At 38.8% G+C, this 21,510-nt stretch overlaps 1 protein-coding gene across 1 annotated transcript in view; it reads right to left on the minus strand.

Annotated features, from left to right (window-relative positions):
- rg (A kinase anchor protein rugose) overlaps positions 1–21,510 on the minus strand; it is a 1,582,765-nt gene that overhangs the window by 101,851 nt on the left and 1,459,404 nt on the right. The gene's annotated exons all lie outside the window — the stretch shown is intronic.

The raw sequence follows: 21,510 nt of genomic DNA on the forward strand, positions 1-21,510 counted from the left end.
AGGTATTATGGAGCAAGACCATTACTGTTGTTGTTTTAGCTAGGTAGGCCATAATGTGACACTCTTATTGTATTCAGAGGAGGAAGTTTCTGTTAATAGAGAAATTTAGGCATATGGTATTATAGCATTTTATGTTTCAGAAAGTAGAAAATTCTTGGCACTTCCAGATCATCAGCTAGGATGGGGATCATGGAGTAAGTAGTACTTGTGATTTCAAGAAAAGTATTGCTTGTCATGCTCTATTATATAAAGGGCATTCCATGATGATGTCGCTGGACAGTAAGTTGGATCTTACAATTTGAGCACTGAAGTGGATCAAAAAATGTAAATAGGTAGGACTTTGTAAGATGACTTTGTTTGGCCTGGCTTCCTTAATTGTACTTCCTTAATCTGGCTAGTACAATTTCTTCATGTCTGTCATCTTGAAAACTGGTTTTCCAAGGCTTAAGGATTGATTTAATGCTATATATAGTGCCATTAAACCAATGCTGTTGATTTGATATTCCCTGTTCATTCTCTGGGATGCCTGTATGACCTAAGATCCAACAAAAGAGGCGCCTCCGTAGCCAGGTGGGAAGGAGCAGCAGTGCGTAGCACACCCTTCTTGATTAGACCGGGGTTCGAGCCCGTGACCACCAAATACGGAGGATGCGGATGAAAGGTCAGGGAATGACCACAGCATATTCCTGGAGCAATATGGCCTTAGTTGCTAATGCTCCTAAAAAACCAAATAAAAATAACAACAACCAACAAAAGAAGATAACTTGTTTTTGTATCATTTATTCTTGTTTGAGTATCCCAAATTTGTTTAAGTAATTGACAGTTCTTTTTCTTGTACAGTATAGTCTGGATTGCAATGATTGAATCAGTATATATATGATACTCTATATGCAGGGCTTTACTAATGAACAGCCTGGACTGTACTTGTTAACAGGAGAGATTGCTTCTACAGGGATGGGATACACTTAAATAGAAAGGGTGCAAGAATATTTGCTGATGCTATCGAGGCAGTGTTAGGTGGGTCGGAAAACTGCTAGCTTGGGGGGAGACAAAGACCAATAGATTGACAGTAGCCACTGGCAGAGGTGAAAGAGATTCTTGCACTGCTTCTATTAGAATGAGCAGAAGCCTGAAAAACAAGATGCATGGTATTTCAGAGACTGCTGGGAGCCATTGCAAACAAGTAAACACATGGATTGTGTTAGGGTAGCTAAGAATAGAAACAGGTGCAGGTATATTTGCGTGTACACCAATGCTAGGAGTTTAGTAAATAAATTTGATGAATTTGAGGTATTGCTCAAAACATCGAGGGCAGATATTGTTGGGATATCAGAGACGTGGTGTCACACAGATATAAGGGATGCAAAACTGCAATTTGGGGAGTACAACGTCTACAGAAAGGATAGACAGGATAGGAAGGGGGGAGGGGTTATGCTATTAGTTAAGAAACACATAAAAACCAAGGAAGTGAAGCCAGTCAACATCGCTGGACAGTGCAGTGTGGAGTCAGTTTGGTGTGACATAATCATTGGGAGATCAAAATTGAGAGTAGGAGTGTGCTATAGGCCTAATGACTCTGATGAGTATAATAAGGAACTGTACAGGGAAATAGAGTGGGCCAGTAAATCAGAGTGTCTTATAATGGGAGATTTTAATTTCCCAGATATTGACTGGAATTTGGGGGCTGGTTACTCACACACTAGCAGGGCTTTTGTGGATTTATTGGATGATTGTTTTCTACATCAGCATGTTCGGGAGGCAACTAGAGGGAGTAATACTCTTGATTTGATTATCAGCAGTGATTCTTCATGCATTAAGAATCTGCAGATAAATGAACCACTAGGTGGCAGTGATCACAGTGTGCTGAAGTGGGATTTACTCAAAGAGGTAACTATCATTAGGGGTAAAGGGAAGGGTTATTGCTTCCGTAAAGGCGACTACGATGGACTGAGACAGTATTTAAATTCTATACAGTGGGACCAACTGATGATGTTACCAACAGCAAATTCAAAATGGGAAGCATTCAAAGAACTTATCTTGGAAGCTACTAGGCTTTACATACCAACTAAGAAATATTGTTCAAGGTTTAGGCCAAAATGGATGTCAGATGAACTAATGAGGCATATGGCAGAGAAGAAAAATGCATGGGATACATACAAATTAACACATGACACAGAAGCCTATGATAGATACAAGTTGATATGCAACCAAGTTACAAAGGAGGTTAGGCAGGCGAAGGCGGATTACGAGAAATCCTTGGCAAGGGATGCAAAGAAAAACAGCAAAGAGTTCTTTACTTATGTAAACTCTAGAAGGAAGGGGATGAATCAGATTGGTCCACTTGATATTGATGGGTCAAGTGTTGATGATCCTGCTCAGGTAGCTAACAAACTAAATGAATATTTTGCATCGACATTCACACATGAGGAGTTATTCAGCGAGGGGAATGCCAGAGGTGTATTCAACTCTAGCAGTAAGCTACAGAATCTTGAAATAACTGGGAGTAAAGTGGAGGAGAAACTGTTGAAGATAAACACAAGAAAGGCACCCGGGGTGGATGGGATCTATCCAGTTATATTAAAGGAGGCAGCAAAGGAAGTAAGCAAACCCTTAGCCATAATTATGAGAGCTTCCTTGGACTCAGGGGAGGTACCCATAGACTGGAAATGTGCAAATGTGACCCCAATTCACAAAGGAGGATCAAAGGCTGACACAAGTAATTATAGACCTGTGAGCTTAACTTCTGTTCCAGGAAAATTAATGGAGGCACTGGTTAAAGAAGCACTGCAGGAACATTTAGACAAGACTTCAGTTATAGCTCAGACACAGCATGGTTTTGTTAAGGGGAAGTCTTGCCTGACCAACTTGATTGGATACTATGATGCAGTCACAAAAGAACTGGATGCAGGGAATAACTTTGATATTATATACTTGGATCTTAGAAAGGCTTTTGATACTGTTGCACATGGAAGACTGCTACACAAATTGGAGCAGTGCGACATTGGAGGCAAATTGCTGCTATGGATAAAGGGGTAGTTGAGGGGGAGAAGACAGAGAGTGGTAATCAATGGACACTGCTCATCGTGGACTAATGTTATTAGTGCAGTCCCTCATGGCTCAGTGTTGGGTCTATTATTGTTTTCTGTATTTATAAATGATATTGATGATGGTATATCGGGCTTAATGTCCAAGTTTGCAGATGATACAAAGGTTGGCAGGGTTGTCAAGGACACTACTGACACTATGCTGCTGCAACAGGATCTGGAAAGGTTGAGCAGATGGGCTGAGAGGTGGCAAATGAAGTTTAACATTGACAAATGTAAAGTACTACACATGGGAAACAGCAACCCCAGAGCAACGTATCAACTCTGTGGTACTACACTGACAGTGGTAGAGAATGAAAGGGACTTGGGGGTGGTTGTGCAGGCAGATATGAAGTTCTCTGAGCAGTGCAGACGGGCTGCAAGAGTAGCTCATGGAGTATTGTCAATGATATACAGGAATTTTTCCAGCAGGGATAAGGAGGTGATTATTCCATTGTATAAGGCGATGGTCAGGCCACACCTAGAGTACTGTATACAGGTCTGGAGGCCTCATTTCAAGAAGGATGTAGAGCTGCTGGAACGAGTACAGAGAAGGGCAACAAGATTAGTGAATGGAACAAAGGAGTGCTCTTACGAAGAAAGGCTTAAGTTTTGCAAATTACAGTGTCTGGACACTAGGCACCAGCGAGGTGATCTGATAGAGGTGTATAAAGCCTTGAATGGTTTAAGCATGCTCAATGCTGATGGGATTCTTCCTCTAGCTCAGAAAAATCACCTGAGAGGGCATAAATTCAAATTGAGGAAAGACAGATGTAGGATAGATGTGCGGAAATTTGCCTTTAGCCAGCGGGTGGTTGGTTGGTGGAACAGACTTCCATCCCTTGTGGTGGAGGTTGATAGCCTAAATAAGTTTAAGGCTCAGCTGGACAGGTATTTTGAACGAACAGAGGGGTGAAGTGGAAGTGGGTTTTTTTTTTTTTTTTTTTTTGGCTGATGCTGCATAAGCTTGCTTTCTTGCATCAAATGCCTCTACTAATGCTAATGCTAATGCTAACAGTCACATGAGGCGCTAGCCTCGGACCTCACCATAGAGTGGGCCCCTTGCGGAGTCGCTAATCTTAATTTGTTTAAAGTGATTTCTATTTTTTAACACCCTGATCCAAACTAGGACTCACTTGGGCCTACCATGTAAACAGAGACAGGTGAAATTTATTGAAAGTGTGGATGACTCATTTCTGTGAAACAACAGATGAACTTCCAGGATAAAGGAAAATCACTCTCTCCTAATTCTGTAATAGGGTAGTTACAGTAGAACACAGCTTGACCATGGCATATTGTTCACATAGGGATTATGCCATAATCTTTTCCACTGGCTATGGACACAAGAAAGCAGTTGACCAACATGACTTCTTGGTACAGTATGTGGGAGAGGCCATTGTAAATGTGTTACAGACATAAACAACAATTTTGAAACTATTTCCCACAATGCCTGTGACAAATGCAAGTGGTGAATGGTCTATTTCAGCACTAAAAAGAATAAACTATTACAAAAAATGTCCGCTTTATTATTATTATTTATCGAGTCCAAGGTAACAAACTTTATAAATTATGATGACATAATTAATAAATTTGAGAAATTAAGAGTAAGGGAGGAAAAAAAAATTTTTACCGAATAGTGATTGGTGTTAGATCCACTGAAGTTTAAAAAAGTCCTATCTGCATATGATATGGGTTGCAGATATTCTGGGGTTTTTTTAAGGCTGGACAGAATATATTAAATGTTCTTAGTACTTATTTAATTTTAATAATGTGCTAATATTTGGTACCATATAGACATTATTAAAATTATTATTCCATTAAACTTTTGTATTTTATATAATCATCATCATCATCAGCCATTTTCAATCCACTGCAGGATGAAGGCCTCTCCAGCAACTTTCCAGTTCCTTCTGTTTTGAGCACTGGCCATCCATTTACTACCCACAAACTCATGAATTTAATCTATCCATCTCCGCCTTTGTCTTCCAGGTTTTCTTCTAGCTCCTTTTAGGTACCATTCTGTTATTTTCTTAGTCCATCTGTCATCATGTCTTCGAGCTATGTGTCCTGCCCAAGACCATTTTAGTTCTTTAGTTTTAATAAGAATGTCCTTTACTTGAGTTTGCTGCCTAATCCATGTGTTTCTCTTCTTATCTAACAGTCTGATTCACCAATATAATTCGTTCCATTCTTCGCTGTGTAGTTCTCAGCTTCTCTTCCATTCTTTTGGTGAGTGCCCAAGTTTCACTTCCATAAGTCATGGTGGGGAGTAAACATTGGTTCATTATTTTACGTTTCAGACAAACTGGGATATTGCTCTTCAGAATGTGACTATATTTCCTGAATGCTATCCATCAAAAATTAATTCTTCTCTTGCTTCCAGCCATTTATCATTATTACAGCTAATAACTTGTCCTAGATAATTATGTGACTCCACCTTTTCAATTACTGCTCCTTCAATCATTATTTCTCTTTCTGTGGCATACTTGTTCATCATTACTTTTGTTATAGCCATACTCATCTTTAGTCCAAAATCCTTACTAACTGTGCATAACTGATTAAGATTTTCCTCTAATTCTTTGGGATCGTGGCTTATGACCACAATGTCATCTGCAAATCGTAAATGGTTTAGGTACTCTCCGTTCACATTGACTCCTTTCTGCGACCAGTCTAATCTTCTGAAAGCTTCCTCAAGGGCAGCAGTAAACAGCTTCGGAGATATTGTGCCTCCTTGTCGAACTCCTTTCTCAATTTTAAATTTCCTGCTGTCTTCTTTGTCTAGTCTAATAAAGGAGGTAGCACTCTCATATATTTTCTTCAAAATCATAATATGTGGGGTATCTATGCCTTGTCTTTCCAGTGCCCGAAACATTGCCTTATGCTGTATGCAGTCAAATGCCTTTTCGTAATCCACAAATGCCAGGCATAATGGTGTTTTATATTCATTTGCTTTCTCCATTAGCTGTGATATTATATGAAGGTGATCCATAGTTGAGAATCCTGTCCTAAAGTCAGCTTGCTCTTTCGGTTGATTCTCATCAAGTATTCTTTCTAATCTGTGAGTAATGACCCTTGTGAACAACTTGTAGACTTGTAGATGTGGGATAACAAGCTAATTGGTCTATAATTTCCAATTTCTGATTTATCTCCTTTCTTATGCAGCAAAACTATGATTGCATTATTCCACTGCTTAGGCGTCACACTTTTTCTAATGCACTTTGTGAAGAGCCTTACCAGTTTTTGTGTTATGTCTCTTCCTCCCAGTTTTAACAAGTCTACAGTAACTTCATCTTCCCCCTTGGCTTTCTGATTCTTCATTTTCTTAAATGCATGTTCTACCTCATCAGGAAGAATATCGGGTACGTCGTATGTGTTGCTACTTTGCAATCCATCTTCCCCACTGCTGGCATCATTCCCTCGCTCCTTGTATAATTCTCTATAGTAGTCTTCTGCTATTTGAATTATGCCTTCTCTGCTGTTTATAAGTACACCATCACTATTGTTCAGTTCAGTATCATTTGTCTTTCTGTAGTACTGCTCATGGCTGCTGATTTAAATCCTTTGTTTTCCCTTAATGCTTGTTCTACTTTTCTTGTGTTAAATCTTCTTATGTCCTCTCTGAGTCTCTTTCTAATGGCTTTACATAACTCAGTATACTCAATTTTCTCCCTGTCAGTGTTTTTCTTGCTCTTCATATGTCGTCTTCGATTCATCATGACAAGTGTTTCTTGACTTATTTTTTCTTCTTTGGATTTCTTTTTCCCTATAGGTTTCTTTGGCTTTATCACTTCCAGAAAGTTGTAATATTCCTCGTCGATAGTCTGTTTTTTTCTTTCCTACATCTATATCAAGTGTACATCTTACCATTCTGTGATCACTTCCAACATTTACCTTATTCAGGACGGTAACATCATTCACAATATATCTTCTGTTAGTGAGGATGAAGTCGATTTCATTAGTTGTTAATCCATTTGGACTCTTCCATGTCCACTTTCTGTTCACCCTTTTCTTGAAAAAAAGTGTTCATTACTGACATTCCTTGAGATTCTGCAAATTCCACAAGTCTTTCACCTCTTTTATTTCTTTCACCAATTCCGAAATTTCCTATAGTTCCTCTTTCTGCACTGTTTTGCCTTTTTCCAACCTTAGCATTGAAGTCCCCCATAATAATATGTAGTGGGTTTTCTGCTCATCTAGAAGACTCTCAATTTCGGTGTACATTTCTTCAACCTCTTGATCATCATGGCTCGATGTTGGTGCATAAATCATTATAACCTTTATCTTGTACCTCTTAGAAATCTTGAGTATTAGTCTTGACACCCTTGGTGATGCACTTTTGAATTCCAAAATGTTGTTTTTAAAATCGTTTTGGACCAGAAACCCAACTCCACCTTCACTCCTTTCACTGTTTCCATTGGTGTACAGCAGATTTCCACTCGATAAACTTATAAGTGATTCATTTCTTCTTCTTGTTTCAGCCAAGCCTATGATATTCCAATTCACATTTTCTAATTCGTTTTCCAGCTCTAATATCCTGTCTTCACCGATGAGTGATCTTACGTTATAACAGGCCAAGTTCAATTTCCGTGCATGGCAGCCTGGTCGTACCCAGAGATTCTTAGCATCCTCTGCTTCCACTCTGATCCTCTCGCTGCCGTAAGAGGGGGAGTGAAAGCTGCTGGGGACTGAGGGCCATTTGTTTTGTTGTGCTGTCATATGCTGGAGGGTTTGGTCTTTTCCTCTTCACGCTGACCAGGAGTCTTGAAGAGAACCACTCTACACGTTCGTTGCCACCTAAGTCCTAAGTGATGTAACAGGGCTTACCATCGAGAAGGTGTACATGAGTGGATTTTAGGGAAGCAGGCCAACCGGACTTCTCCTAAATCTTCTGTATTAGAGAGATATTGGATCCATCAGTGTTTTAGGCTGAGTCTCTGATAACACACAACATACCTGTTCCCCTCTAATAATATTTGTATTTAAATAATTAAATACAAGTATTATTTAAAATAAAATATATGTAATATAAATAAATTATTTTGGCAATAAAAATATTTTACTGTCATGCTTTATCAATAAAAAAGTTCAGGGACCTCAAAATAATTTTGCACCTGGGGCCCAAAATGTGTAAGTCTATATGGAATAAACAGAGATTTATTCCAAATGTAAGTTAGGGATATTTTGATCACATAATGTTCAGCAGAGTAACTACTATTCATTTGGAAGTATGTCCTATGGAATTTAGGAAAGATCGCAGCTACATTAGTGCTGTTTCCAGATTTAAAGCTATCTGTGTAAATTGAGCATACTGGGTTGTTAGGGCAGCTGCTGAGTGTTTTGTTAGGTGGGAATATTTTCTCCCACATTAGTAACGATAAGTCACATGGTGAAAAAGGGACTGCATGAGTATCAGGGGGAGGTGCTATTCTAAAGTGGTCAAGTTACCATTCAGTGAATAAGGCTCGAACGGATATCCCCGTAGGTTGATTTACTGATGGATAAGTTCTATATATCAGCATTAGCAGTAGCAAATGATGCAAGAAGTCAAGCTTACAGCAGCAGCCAAAATTAAAAAAAAAAAAAAAAAAAAAACTCCCATTTCACCTATTCATCCCCTCCAATAGTTTCTCTAGTTTTTTCCTTCAATTTATTTAAGATTTCAAATTCCACAACAACAGACGAAAGTTTGTCCCAGAAATCAATCACCCACTGGTCAAAAGGCAAATTTCCTCACATCTATTTCAACCATCCTTATTCAATTTCAATTTATGCCTATTCATCAAATGGGCACAAATGGAAGAAGAATCTTGTCAGCATTGAGCTTGTTTGGTCTATTCAATGCCTTAAATACCTCAATCAGATCACATTGCAAGTGCCTAGTTTACAGATGCTGCAATTTGCACAACTTAAGCCTTTTTTGATAAGAGCACCCTTTTGTTCCCCTCACTAATCTCACTGCCCTCTGTACTCATTCCTGCACCTATCCACCCTTCTTTCACACCTGTATGGAGTACTCAATACGTGGCCCGACTATTGCCTTATACAGTGACTTCTTAATTTACGAGAGGGTTAAAATCCAGAATGTCCCATGCAATTTAAATTTACACATGATGTAAATAATCACCAAAAAATACATTAACAGGCCTATGAAAATAACTCTCGCATCTAGGCATGTACGGCCTGTCATAACCTTTAAGAGCACAATGGTTTTGATAGTGATAAACACATATAGGTTTTAGTTTATGACCACCATATCAGCAGCAATACAGAAGTGATAACTGAGCTTTTGCAACCTTAAAGCCTGGCGCAGTTCTTTTCAGCAATGGAAATATAAGTGCAGTCAGGCATTCCCCCCCAATATAAACCTATTTTTCAAGGTTGAATATCTGTTTGGGTATGTACTCCTCTATTTGTCTTCAGTTTTGCATGGAACTCATCTGCAACATTTTTATCAGCTGATGCAGCATCTCCATGTTTTTAAATTATGAAAACCATACTGTTAACAAAAATTCGCAAACCATCATCAACTTGACGAAAAGGGCTTAACTTCTCCATCCTCACATTCTTAGGAATCATCATAAAGGCTATGAGCTTTCTCTTGCACTAGGCTAACGTTAATGTGTTTTTTATTTTAGTCCCTCATCCATGCAGCAGGCATTTTTTCAGTGCGTTCCATCATTGCAATTAAGGGAACATCACCAGTAATGTACTATCATTCAGACTTAAGAACATGTTTAATGCATGCCATGCTCTCACCTCGTTTAATTTCAAACGAAATCCTTGAGAGTTTACCATTACTTCTACTAGAACTATGGGCGTCTCCGTAGTCAGGTGGGTAGGAGCAGTAGTGCGTAGCACACGCTTCTTGATTAGGCCGGGGTTTGAGCCCGTGACCACCAAATATGAAGGATGCAGAAAGGTCTGGGAATGACCACTGCATATCCCCGGAGCAATATGGCCTTAGTTGCTAATGCTCCTAAAAAAAACAAAAAAAAAAAAAAAAAACACAAATAACTAGAACTATGAGGATGCTTACTAAAAGCAAAATAAGTAAAAATAAGCACAGAAGGAAAAAATTATGCACTTCCAAAAGACGACTAACGGACAACCTTCAGCAAAACAAAATGAGAAAATGGTGGGCTATTGCGCTGGCCTCTCGTTGTACTTTCCATAAATATTGTTATTGTGAGTTATTTTAAATTTGCATAATTTAAACACATTGTAAAGTAAGAAGTGCCTGTACAATGGGATAATCACCTCCTTATCACTACTAGCAAAATTCCAGTATATCATTGAAAAACCCCATGAGCTCTTCCTTGGAGCCTGTCTGCACTGAGAACTTCATATTTGACTGCACAATTACCCACAGGTCTTTTTCACTATCTCACTACCCTGAGTGTACTAACACACACAGTTGGTACATAACTCGGGTTACTACTAACCATATGCAGTACCTTGCATTTGTCAATGTTAAACTTCAATTGCTATTTCTCAGCCCATTTGCTAATAATATTTCTAGATCCTGTTGCAGTAGCGTATCGTCATTACTGTCATTAACCACCCGGGCAACTTTTGTATCATCTGAACATATGAACTAGGCATATTGGGCTTGAACAGCAAGCCTGATGTCCCCTCATCAATACTATTTATAAATATAGACAACAACAATGGATCCAACACCGAACCCTGAGGGACTCCACTACTAGCATTAGTCAGAACAGTATCCATTGATTACCACTGTCTTCTTCCACTCAGCCATCCCTTTACCATAGCAGCAACTTGAACCTTGAACAATATTTCTTAATAGGTATGAAACTTTTAGTAGCATCCACGATTAATTCCTTGAATGCTTCCCACTTAGAATTTACTGTTGGTAACATCGTCAGTTGATCCCACTGTACAGAATTTAAAAACTTTCTGAGACCTTTCTTTTTGAACTCACCTTTACGGAAGCAAAAACCCTTTCCTTTACCCCTGATGGTAATTAAATCTTTAAGTAAATCCCACATCAGTACACTGTGACCACTGCTGATAACCAGATCAAGAGTATTACTCTCTCTGGTTGTCTCTCGAACATGTTGCTGCAGAAAACAATCATCCAATAAATCCACAAAAGTCTGACTAGTGTGTGAGTGACCAACCCACAAGCTCCAGGCAATATCTGGGAAGTTAAAATCCCCCATTATAAGACATTCTGATTTACTAGACCACTCTATTTCTCTGTACAATTGTTCATTGTACTCATTCGAGTCATAACACATAACACATTCGAGGCCTATAACACACTCCTACTCTTATTTTTGCTTTCACCGTGCTTATGTCACACCAAACTGACTCAACAGTGCACTGTTCATCTATATCAACTGAGTGCACTTCTTTTGATTTTTATGTTTTTATTAATTAACAGCATAACACCTCCTCCCTCCCTTCCTATTCTGTTTATCCTTTCTGTACACATTGTACTCCCCAAATTCCAGTTCTGTATTCCTTATATCTGTGTGACACCACATCTCTGATATCCCAACAATATCTGCCTTTGATGTCTTGACCAACACTTCCAATTCATCAAATTTTTTTACTATACTTCTAGCATTGGTATACATGCAAGCATACATGCTCCTATTCCTATTCCTAGTAAATAATTCCTGTTAGTAATGACCCAGTTAGGTCATTACTAACAGATTAAAAAGAATATTTTGATGAGAATCAACCGAAAGAGCAAGCTGGCTTTAGGACAGGATTCTCAACTATGGATCACCTTCACGTAATATCACAGCTAATGGAGAAAGCAAATGAATATAAAACACCATTATGCCTGGCACTGGAAAGACAAGGCATAGATACCCCACATATTATGATTTTGAAGAAAATATATGAGAGTGCTACCTCCTTTATTAGACTAGACAAAGACAGCAGGAAATTTAAAATCGAGAAAGGAGTTCGACAAGGAGACACAATATCTCCAAAGCTGTTTACTGCTGCTCTTGAAGAAGCTTTCAGAAGATTAGACTGGTCGCAGAAAGGAGTCACAATCCCAAAGAATTAGAGGAAAATCTTAATCAGTTATGCAGAGTTAGTAAGGATTTTGGACAAAAGATGAGTATGGCTAAAACAAAAGTAATGATGAATAAGTATGCCACAAAAAGGAACATAATGATTGAAGGAGCAGTAATTGAAAAGGTGGAGTCATATACTTATCTGGGACAAGTTATTAGCTGTAATAATGATAAATGGCTGGAAGCAAGAGAAGAATAAATTTTTGATGGATAGCATTCAGGAAATATAGTCACATTCTGAAGAGCAATATCCCAGTTTGTCTGAAACGTAAAATAATGAACCAATGTTTACTCCCCACCACGACTTATGGAAGTGAAACTTGGGCACTCACCAAAAGAATGGAAGAGAAGCTGAGAACTACACAGCGAAGAATGGAACAAATTATATTGGGAATCAGACTGTTATATAAGAAGAGAAACACATGGATTAGGCAGCAAACTCAAGTAAAGGACATTCTTATCAAAACTAAAGAACTAAAATGGTCTTGGGCAGGACACACAACTCGAAGACATGACAGATGGACTAAGAAAATAACAGAATGGTACCCAAGAGGAGCTAGAAGAAAACCTGCAAGACAATGGCGGAGACGGATAGATGAAATTCATGAGTTTTTGGGTAGTAAATGGATGGCCATTGCACAAAACAGATGGAACTGGAAAGTTGCTGAAGTGGCCTTCATCCTGCAGTGGATTGAAAAATGGCTGATGATGATGATTCTTGATACTCCAGATACCTAGCACAATCAAAGGCATTCCCCTTGGCTAGATCATGTCCTGTTTTAGAAAGGTTGGCAAACATTTCACATTTTGCCCATTTTTTGAGACTGATGCATTGGAGAATCGCCCCCTTCATTTCTCCCCCGAGCCCTAGCACTCTCGCTAGTCTGTGATCTTTGCTTCACAGCTCCAGTCTGGATCATGATTTCCGTTAAAATACAATTTAATTAACAATGAAATTTAATAAGATGAATAATATTTTTGATTAATTGATAATACTATAATAAGCTAATAGATTACTAATACAGTGCTTTGTATTACGGTATCTAGTTTTACTTTTTACCTTCGCTATCAGTTCGAGATATATATACGTTAAGCTATTTCTTATTGACTACAATATGGCGGCTAGTTTAACAATATTGGCGCCAACACCGGGAGTCATAACTTCCAAAAGTCACTGGTTAAATTCAAAATAAGAAGCTAACGAATGCTACTAAACCTATTTAATATCTCCGTCAAACACAATGTACTATGTTAATTAACGAAGAATACGTTAAAAATTAAAAAATACTTATCCCTTTACAGAAGCCAAAAATACACCATCCATTAAATTTCAGCAAATGGCTAAGAGATATTTCTTTCTTGGTAAGTTCCTTACTAACATGATATATCAAAATGGATGGGTCAATTAGCTTCAACCTGTCAGGGACTATCCCCTTACTTGGACAGTTCCCCAAATCCTCAATCCTCACTACTTTCTGTCTCCCAAATAAACCCCCTTATTTCTTATTATATGCAAATTCCTTACTCTAATATCCTTGCATTCCTTATTCAATGCAGCAACCACTACATCTTTAACCTCATGACTAGCAACATAGCTAGACTCAGCCCTCAAAATAATAGCTGTATCAAATTTCTACTTAAATTTTCTCTTCATACCTCCAACTCCAGCACCCCTCCCCCTTCTACTATTTGGTTAGCTGTACCATCATCACTACTTTTTCTCTGACTAGCATAGTTGGCAACTATACCAGCATATGACTGACGCGGACTCTGCTCAACTGCCTTACCCATTCCTGAATATCCTCTCAACAAGTCGTCAAGAAAAGCAACTCTTGTTTGTAACTCCTCATTCTTTACCTTCAGCTTCTCGTTATTTATTAACAGCAGTTGTCACAGCCTACATATCCAACCATTTGTCTAATATGAAGTTTGACATAGAGTTAGTCACTTTATTAGAATCGTGGGTAGTATAATCTACCACGATTTTCTTTCATTTAACCATCAGTTCATAAATGGTGGAAATAGTAGTACTGAAATAGAGGAATGTAGTAGGGCACAAGACAGTTCTTTAGGTAGTAATGTTGAAAACAGCATAAATTGGAACTATGTTAAGATTATGCAAATAAACTGCCAGAGAGTCAAAGCTGTAAATGAAGAGGTCAGATTAGCTGGGGTATATGATAACTAAGATATAGTGTGCATTCAAGAACTTTGTGTGGCTACCTTCGGTGAAAATTATAAAGTGACAGGGTTTGCAGTGTCAGCCCAGATTATACAGGGGTTAGATGCCAAACCTAAGTGGTTATTGTGGTATTGAATAGGGATTTAAATGTAACAGTGATAACTAGTCTATGTAATCAGTGGGGTGTATGTATTTCTGTGTCAATCCCACAGATTTCTTTTTATGTAGTGTGATTATATTGTCCTCCCTCTTTGGAGATGGAGATATCAATTCAATATATGGAAAATGTAATGAGCTTTGTACAAGGTAAGAGTGTAGTTTGTACTATGGATGCAAATGCTAAATCAGATCTATGGTATAGATCTGATTACTACTGATTACTGAGTACTACTGATAAAAGGGGTTTGTTATTAGAAGAATTTGTGAACAAATTATGGTTTACAGGTGTTGAATGAAGGGGGGAGCCAAGTACATTTCATAATGTACATGGTTCCTCTAATATAGATGTGACAGTGACAATGACGACAGTTAACTTAAGCAGGAAAATTGTTGATTGGGATGTTAAAATGTAGCTGACAAACAGTGATCACAGTGTCATTGATTTTAAGTTATTGCACACCTGTGATGGAAATGCTTCCTTGGCTTTTAATGATTGTAAAAGGTATAATTATAAAAAGATAGACTGTGAGAAGTTCAGAGGGTCATTGTCTGTTAGCTTTGATTATACCATGGGGGAATTAAATAGTATGTCAGCAAAAGAGTTGGTATTTTATGTGCAGAGTTGTTTAGCTAATGCTCTTAGTTTTTCTCTGCCAGGAAGAAAAGGAAGAGGAGTAAAACTGTTCCATGGTGGTCAGCTGAATTGACCTTGATCAGAAGGGAGGTTTTTAATCTATGGAAAGTATATCAAAGATCTAGAGCTAGGGGTGAGGGAGAAAAAGAGAGGAATAGGGATCTTTATAAGCTGAAAAGGAAGTATTACCATCAGCAAATTTTAAAATGTAAAGTTAAAGTGTGGCAAGATCTTGTGCATGATGTGGTGAATAGCGATCCTTTGGGCCTCATTTTCAAGCTTACTAGGAATGAGTTCAAAATAAGTAACTTGATGTATACCGTGGTGGTGAATGGAGCGGAATCCTCTGATTGGGTAACAACAGTAAAGACAATTGTACAGAAGCTCTTTAGGAGGGATTGTCCAGAGGATGATAATGAATGGCAAAAAGAGGTTAGAAGGCTGAATGAAATGTTGGGGGGGTGGAGAGGAAATTATGTTGTTTAATACTGATGAACTTGTGCAAGTCTGCTCGAAATTAAATTTTAATAAGAGTCCAGGAATGTACTTCACTGAAAACAATTGTATTGTGAAAGCTGTAGAGAATTTTCCTGCCATATTTTTAAACATGTTTAACAAATGTCTTTTGGAAGGTGTGTTTCTGGATCCTTAGATGATAGCTTTACTGAAATTGTTGCTTAAGGCTGGGAAAAATAAGAATGACCCAAAAGCCTTTCACCCAATCTCGTTATTAGTGAATTTGGGGAAGGTATTTGAGCGTCTATTACTAATTAGATTGCTATCTTTATTTGAAAACAACAATTTATTGTTTCCTCACCAATACGGTTTTAAGAAGAAGTTTTCAATTGAGGATGCAATACATGATCTGCTGGATTATAACAGACTTGGCAGATAAAAAATATGTGTTAGCTGTGTTTATTGACTTTGAGGGTGCTTTCGATACTGTTTGGTATGAGAGCATCCTTGAGGCTTTAAGGAGACTGGGATGTCCTGATAGGTTATATAGGACAATTCAAAATTATCTAAGCAGAAGGCAGGTAGTTGTCAGATCGCAACATTTAAGATATGAAGACAGCGTGAGTAGGGGGCTGTCCCCAGGGATCGGTATTAGGTCCAATATTTTGGAATTTGGTAATTAATTCTTGGTTGTCAATGAATCACAAGGATTGCCACAAAGTAGCTTTTGTGGACGAGTGGTCTTAGCAGTGCAGGGAAATTCCAGAAATGAGTTGGAACTAAAAATTAAGGATATAATTGATAGCCTGGTGTGTTGGTCTACAAATAATAAATTAGTGGTTTCCTTGAGCAAGACTGTAATGATGTTTCTCAAAAGGAAACTTGATTACAGACGACCCCCTAGGCTGCTTATTAATGGAAAGCAGGTACCACTGGTATCTCAAAATTTATATTTAGGAGTTCTGTTAGATGATAAATTCTTTTTTCCCACACTTGGATTATTTAAGAAGTAAAGTTAAGAATTATACTGAATCTCTTGTAAAGTTGACAAGAACTGAGTGGGGATTAAATAAGAGAGTTCTAGGGCTATATTATAAAGTTATTTTTATTCCAATTGTAACCTATGCGGCTTCGATATTGTATGGGAGAATATCCAATGTCAAATTTAGAAATAAGTTGATGTCAATTCAAAGTCAATGTTGTTGTTAATGATAAGAGCTTGCAGGACAGTGCCAACAAATGCTCTGCAAGTCATTGAAGGAGTATTACTGTTAGATTGTCAGTTGTTACATCAGCCTGTGGTTACTATTTAAGGAAAAGAATACAGATAACATGTTTTGGAATAACTATGATGTGACAGTGGGAGTTAAAGAGGGAAAAAAGGAGATTGTTGGTAAACTCCTGGAAATATGGCAGGACAGATGGGATGTAAGTGTAACGGGGGGGGGACCAGATTATTTATTACAAGAGTTCATTTTACATACCAGAATAAGCAGTGGTTTTTTTCTAATATGTTGACGTCCTATATATTAACGAGACATGGATCCTTAAGGAGTAAGTTATATGATCTTGGTCTGGAAACTCAGCCAAATTGTAATTGTGGTCATAATAAGGAAAGTTGGGATCATGTATTGTATGACTGTTTATTGTATGAGGAATATTGCCAATTGTTCAGGAATGAATTATTATATTTTGGAAGAGGATTTGAGCCTCATTACATAGAGACTAAGTCTAATTTTAATAAGTTTAGTAATTTTTGTGAGTTAGTATTTTGGAAGAGAAGAAGGTTACAAGTGTTGGTGGATATTTTTTAGGCATTCTGTATACTGGTTGATGTTGTTGATTGTTGCCACTTCATTAGCATTAGCATTAGTAGAGGCATTTGATGCAAGAAAGCAAGCTTATGCAGCATCAGCCAAAAAAAAAAAAAAAAGAAAAAAGAAAAAAAAACCCACTTCCACTTCACCCCTCTGTTCGTTCAAAATACCTGTCCAGCTGAGCCTTAAACTTATTTAGGCTATCAACCTCCACCACAAGGGATGGAAGTCTGTTCCACCAACCAACCACCCGCTGGCTAAAGGCAAATTTCCGCACGTCTATCCTACATCTGTCTTTACTCAATTTGAATTTATGCCCTCTCGGGTGATTTGTCTGAGCTAGAGGAAGAATCCCATCAGCATTGAGCATGCTTAAACCATTCAAGGCTTTATACACCTCTATCAGATCACCTCGCTGGTGCCTAGTCTCCAGACACTGTAATTTGCAAAACTTAAGCCTTTCTTCGTAAGAGCACCCCTTTGTTCCATTCACTAATCTTGTTGCCCTTCTCTGTACTCGTTCCAACAGCTCTACATCCTTCTTGAAATGAGGCCTCCAGACCTGTATACAGTACTCTAGGTGTGGCCTGACCATTGCCTTATACAAGGGAATAATCACTTCCTTATCCCTGCTGGAAAAATTCCTGTATATCATTGACAATACTCCATGAGCTACTCTTGCAGCCCGTCTGCACTGCTCAGAGAACTTCATATCTGCCTGCACAACCACCCCCAAGTCCCTTTCATTCTGTACCACTGTCAGTGTAGTACCACAGAGTTGATACGTTGCTCTGGGGTTGCTGTTTCCCATGTGTAGTACTTTAAATTTGTCAATGTTAAACTTCATTTGCCACCTCTCAGCCCATCTGCTCAACCTTTCCAGATCCTGTTGCAGCAGCATAGTGTCAGTAGTGTCCTTGACAACCCTGCCAACCTTTGTATCATCTGTAAACTTGGACATTAAGCTTGATATACCATCATCAATATCATTTATAAATACAGAAAACAATAATGGACCCAACACTGAGCCCCGAGGGACTCCACTAATAACATTAGTCCACGATGAGCAGTGTCCATTGATTACCACTCTCTGTCTTCTCCCCCTCAACCACCCCTTTATCCATAGCAGCAATTTGCCTCCAATGTCACACTGCTCCAATTTGTGTAGCAGTCTTCCATGTGCAACAGTATCAAAAGCCTTTCTACGATCCAAGTATATAATATCAAAGTTATTCCCTGCATCCAGTTCTTTTGTGACTGCATCATAGTATCCAATCAAGTTGGTCAGGCACGACTTCCCCTTAACAAAACCATGCTGTGTCTGAGCTATAACTGAAGTCTTGTCTAAATGATCCTGCAGTGCTTCTTTAACCAGTGCCTCCATTAATTTTCCTGGAACAGAAGTTAAGCTCACAGGTCTATAATTACTTGTGTCAGCCTTTGATCCTCCTTTGTGAATTGGGGTCACATTTGCACATTTCCAGTCTATGGGCACCTCCCCTGAGTCCAAGGAAGCTCTCATAATTATGGCTAAGGGTTTGCTTACTTCCTTTGCTGCCCCCTTTAATATAACTGGATAGATCCCATCCACCCCGGGTGCCTTTCTTGTGTTTATCTTCAACAGTTTCTCCTCCACTTTACTCCCAGTTATTTCAAGATTCTGTAGCTTACTGCTAGAGTTGAATACACCTCTGGCATTCCCCTTGCTGAATAACTCCTCCTGTGTGAATGTCGATGCAAAATATTCATTTAGTTTGTTAGCTACCTGAGCAGGATCATCAACAGCTGACCCATCAATATCAAGTGGACCAATCTGATTCAACCACTTCCTTCTAGAGTTTACATAAGTAAAGAACTCTATGCTGTTTTTCTTTACATCCCTTGCCAAGGATTTCTCGTAATCTGCCTTCGCCTGCCTAACCTCCTTTGTAACTTGGTTGCATATCAACTTGTATCTATCATAGGCTTCTGTGTCATGTGTTAATTTGTAAGTATCCCATGCATTTTTCTTCTCTGCCATATGCCTCATTAGTTCATCTGACATCCATTTTGGCCTAAACCTTGAACAATATTTCTTAGTTGGTATGTAAAGCCTAGTAGCTTCCAAGATAAGTTCTTTGAATGCTTCCCATTTTGAATTTGCTGTTGGTAACATCATCAGTTGGTCCCACTGTATAGAATTTAAATACTGTCTCAGTCCATCGTAGTCGCCTTTACGGAAGCAATAACCCTTCCCTTTACCCCTAATGGTAGTTACCTCTTTGAGTAAATCCCACTTCAGCACACTGTGATCACTGCCACCTAGTGGTTCATTTATCTGCAGATTCTTAATGCATGAAGAATCACTGCTGATAATCAAATCAAGAGTATTACTCCCTCTAGTTGCCTCCCGAACATGCTGATGTAGAAAACAATCATCCAATAAATCCACAAAAGCCCTGCTAGTGTGTGAGTAACCAGCACCCAAATTCCAGTCAATATCTGGGAAATTAAAATCTCCCATTATAAGACTCTCTGATTTACTGGCCCACTCTATTTCCCTGTACAGTTCCTTATTATACTCATCAGAGTCATTAGGCCTATAGCACACTCCTACTTTCAATTTTGATCTCCCAATGCTTATGTCACACCAAACTGACTCAACACTGCACTGTCCAGCGATGCCGACTGGCTTCGCTTCCTTGGTTTTTATGTGTTTCTTAACTAATAGCATAACCCCTCTCCCCTTCCTATCCTGTCTATCCTTTCTGTAGACGTTGTACTCCCCAAATTGCAGTTCTGCATCCCTTATATCTGTGTGACACCACGTCTCTGATATCCCAACAATATCTGCCTTTGATGTTTTGAGCAATACCTCAAATTCATCAAATTTATTTACTAAACTCCTAGCATTGGTGTACACGCAAGTATACCTGCACCTGTTTCTATTCTTAACTATCCTAACACAACCCATGTGTTTACTTGTACCGCAATGGCTCCCAGCAGTCTCTGAAATACCATGCATCTTGTTTTTCAGGCTTCTGCTCATTCTAATAGAAGCAATGCAAGAATCTCTTTCACCTCTGCCAATCGCTACTGTCAATCTATTGGTCTTTGTCTCCCCCCAAGCTAGCAGTTTTCCAACCCACCTAACGCTGCCTCGATAGCATCAGCAAATATTCTTGCACCCTTTCTATTTAAGTGTATCCCATACCTGTAGAAGCAATCTCTCCTGTTAACAAGTAGAGTCCAGGCTGAAAAACATTTTACCCCTTGAGCCTTGCACAATCTTTCCAGGGCCGAATTGATCGACAAGGCTCTCATCATATACTCCCTCCTATCGTGTCTGGGCAGAATTGCAGATGCTTTCAAATTCAACCCTAATTCTCGGCTTTTGTTCAACAGTGACCTGTACTTGTTCATGTGGTCTGATGCTTTTAAGTTTTTGTTCTACTCTAAGTAGTGTTAATATTGCTGTTGATATTATTATTGTTTTTTTTTTTTTTTTTTTTAGGACCTCCTGGGTTAGGCCCCTTGGAAGTGGGGAAGATGACGCCCACTAGAATTGCAGTACATCCAATAGGCGTGGAGATGGTACTTAATACCGACAGAGATGATCCACGTCTGGCTACAGGTGCCAAGGGACGAGCACCAGGGGCAGTCAAGCTTGAGTGTATGCCTCCTAGAGGCAATGAGGCTTTTTTTTCCCTATTAGTAGTAGTTCTTTTTTGGATATATGATATTGGGTGGAGATGGGTGCTTGCCCGGGTGCCACCATATATACATTAACATATGATGATGCCTACTTGTAGTGTGAAAAGGATACTTCAGGGTATAAAACAAGAAAAACTGTGTTTGGAACAAAATAATAATCTATATTCACCTTCAAAAAAAGCTCTACCGAGAGTGCCGTGGATCCTGGACAAACCACTGCAAGACCATCCTGTCAAAGCAGGGGAGCCAAAGTGGTGTTTTGAAACTAGGTCCCTCATCCATCAGGATCCCCCCATTAATCGTGGAAGCTACTAGACTTTATATACCGATTAAGAAATATCATTCAAGGTTTAGGCCTAAATGGTTATCAAATGAACTAATGAGACTCGTGACAGAGAAGAAAAATGCATGGGATGCATATAAATTATCA

The sequence above is a fragment of the Mastigoproctus giganteus genome, chromosome 11 (genome assembly GCF_048544385.1).
Source record: "Mastigoproctus giganteus isolate SK-2022 chromosome 11, ASM4854438v1, whole genome shotgun sequence".
Classification (NCBI taxonomy): Eukaryota; Metazoa; Arthropoda; class Arachnida; order Uropygi; family Thelyphonidae; genus Mastigoproctus; species Mastigoproctus giganteus.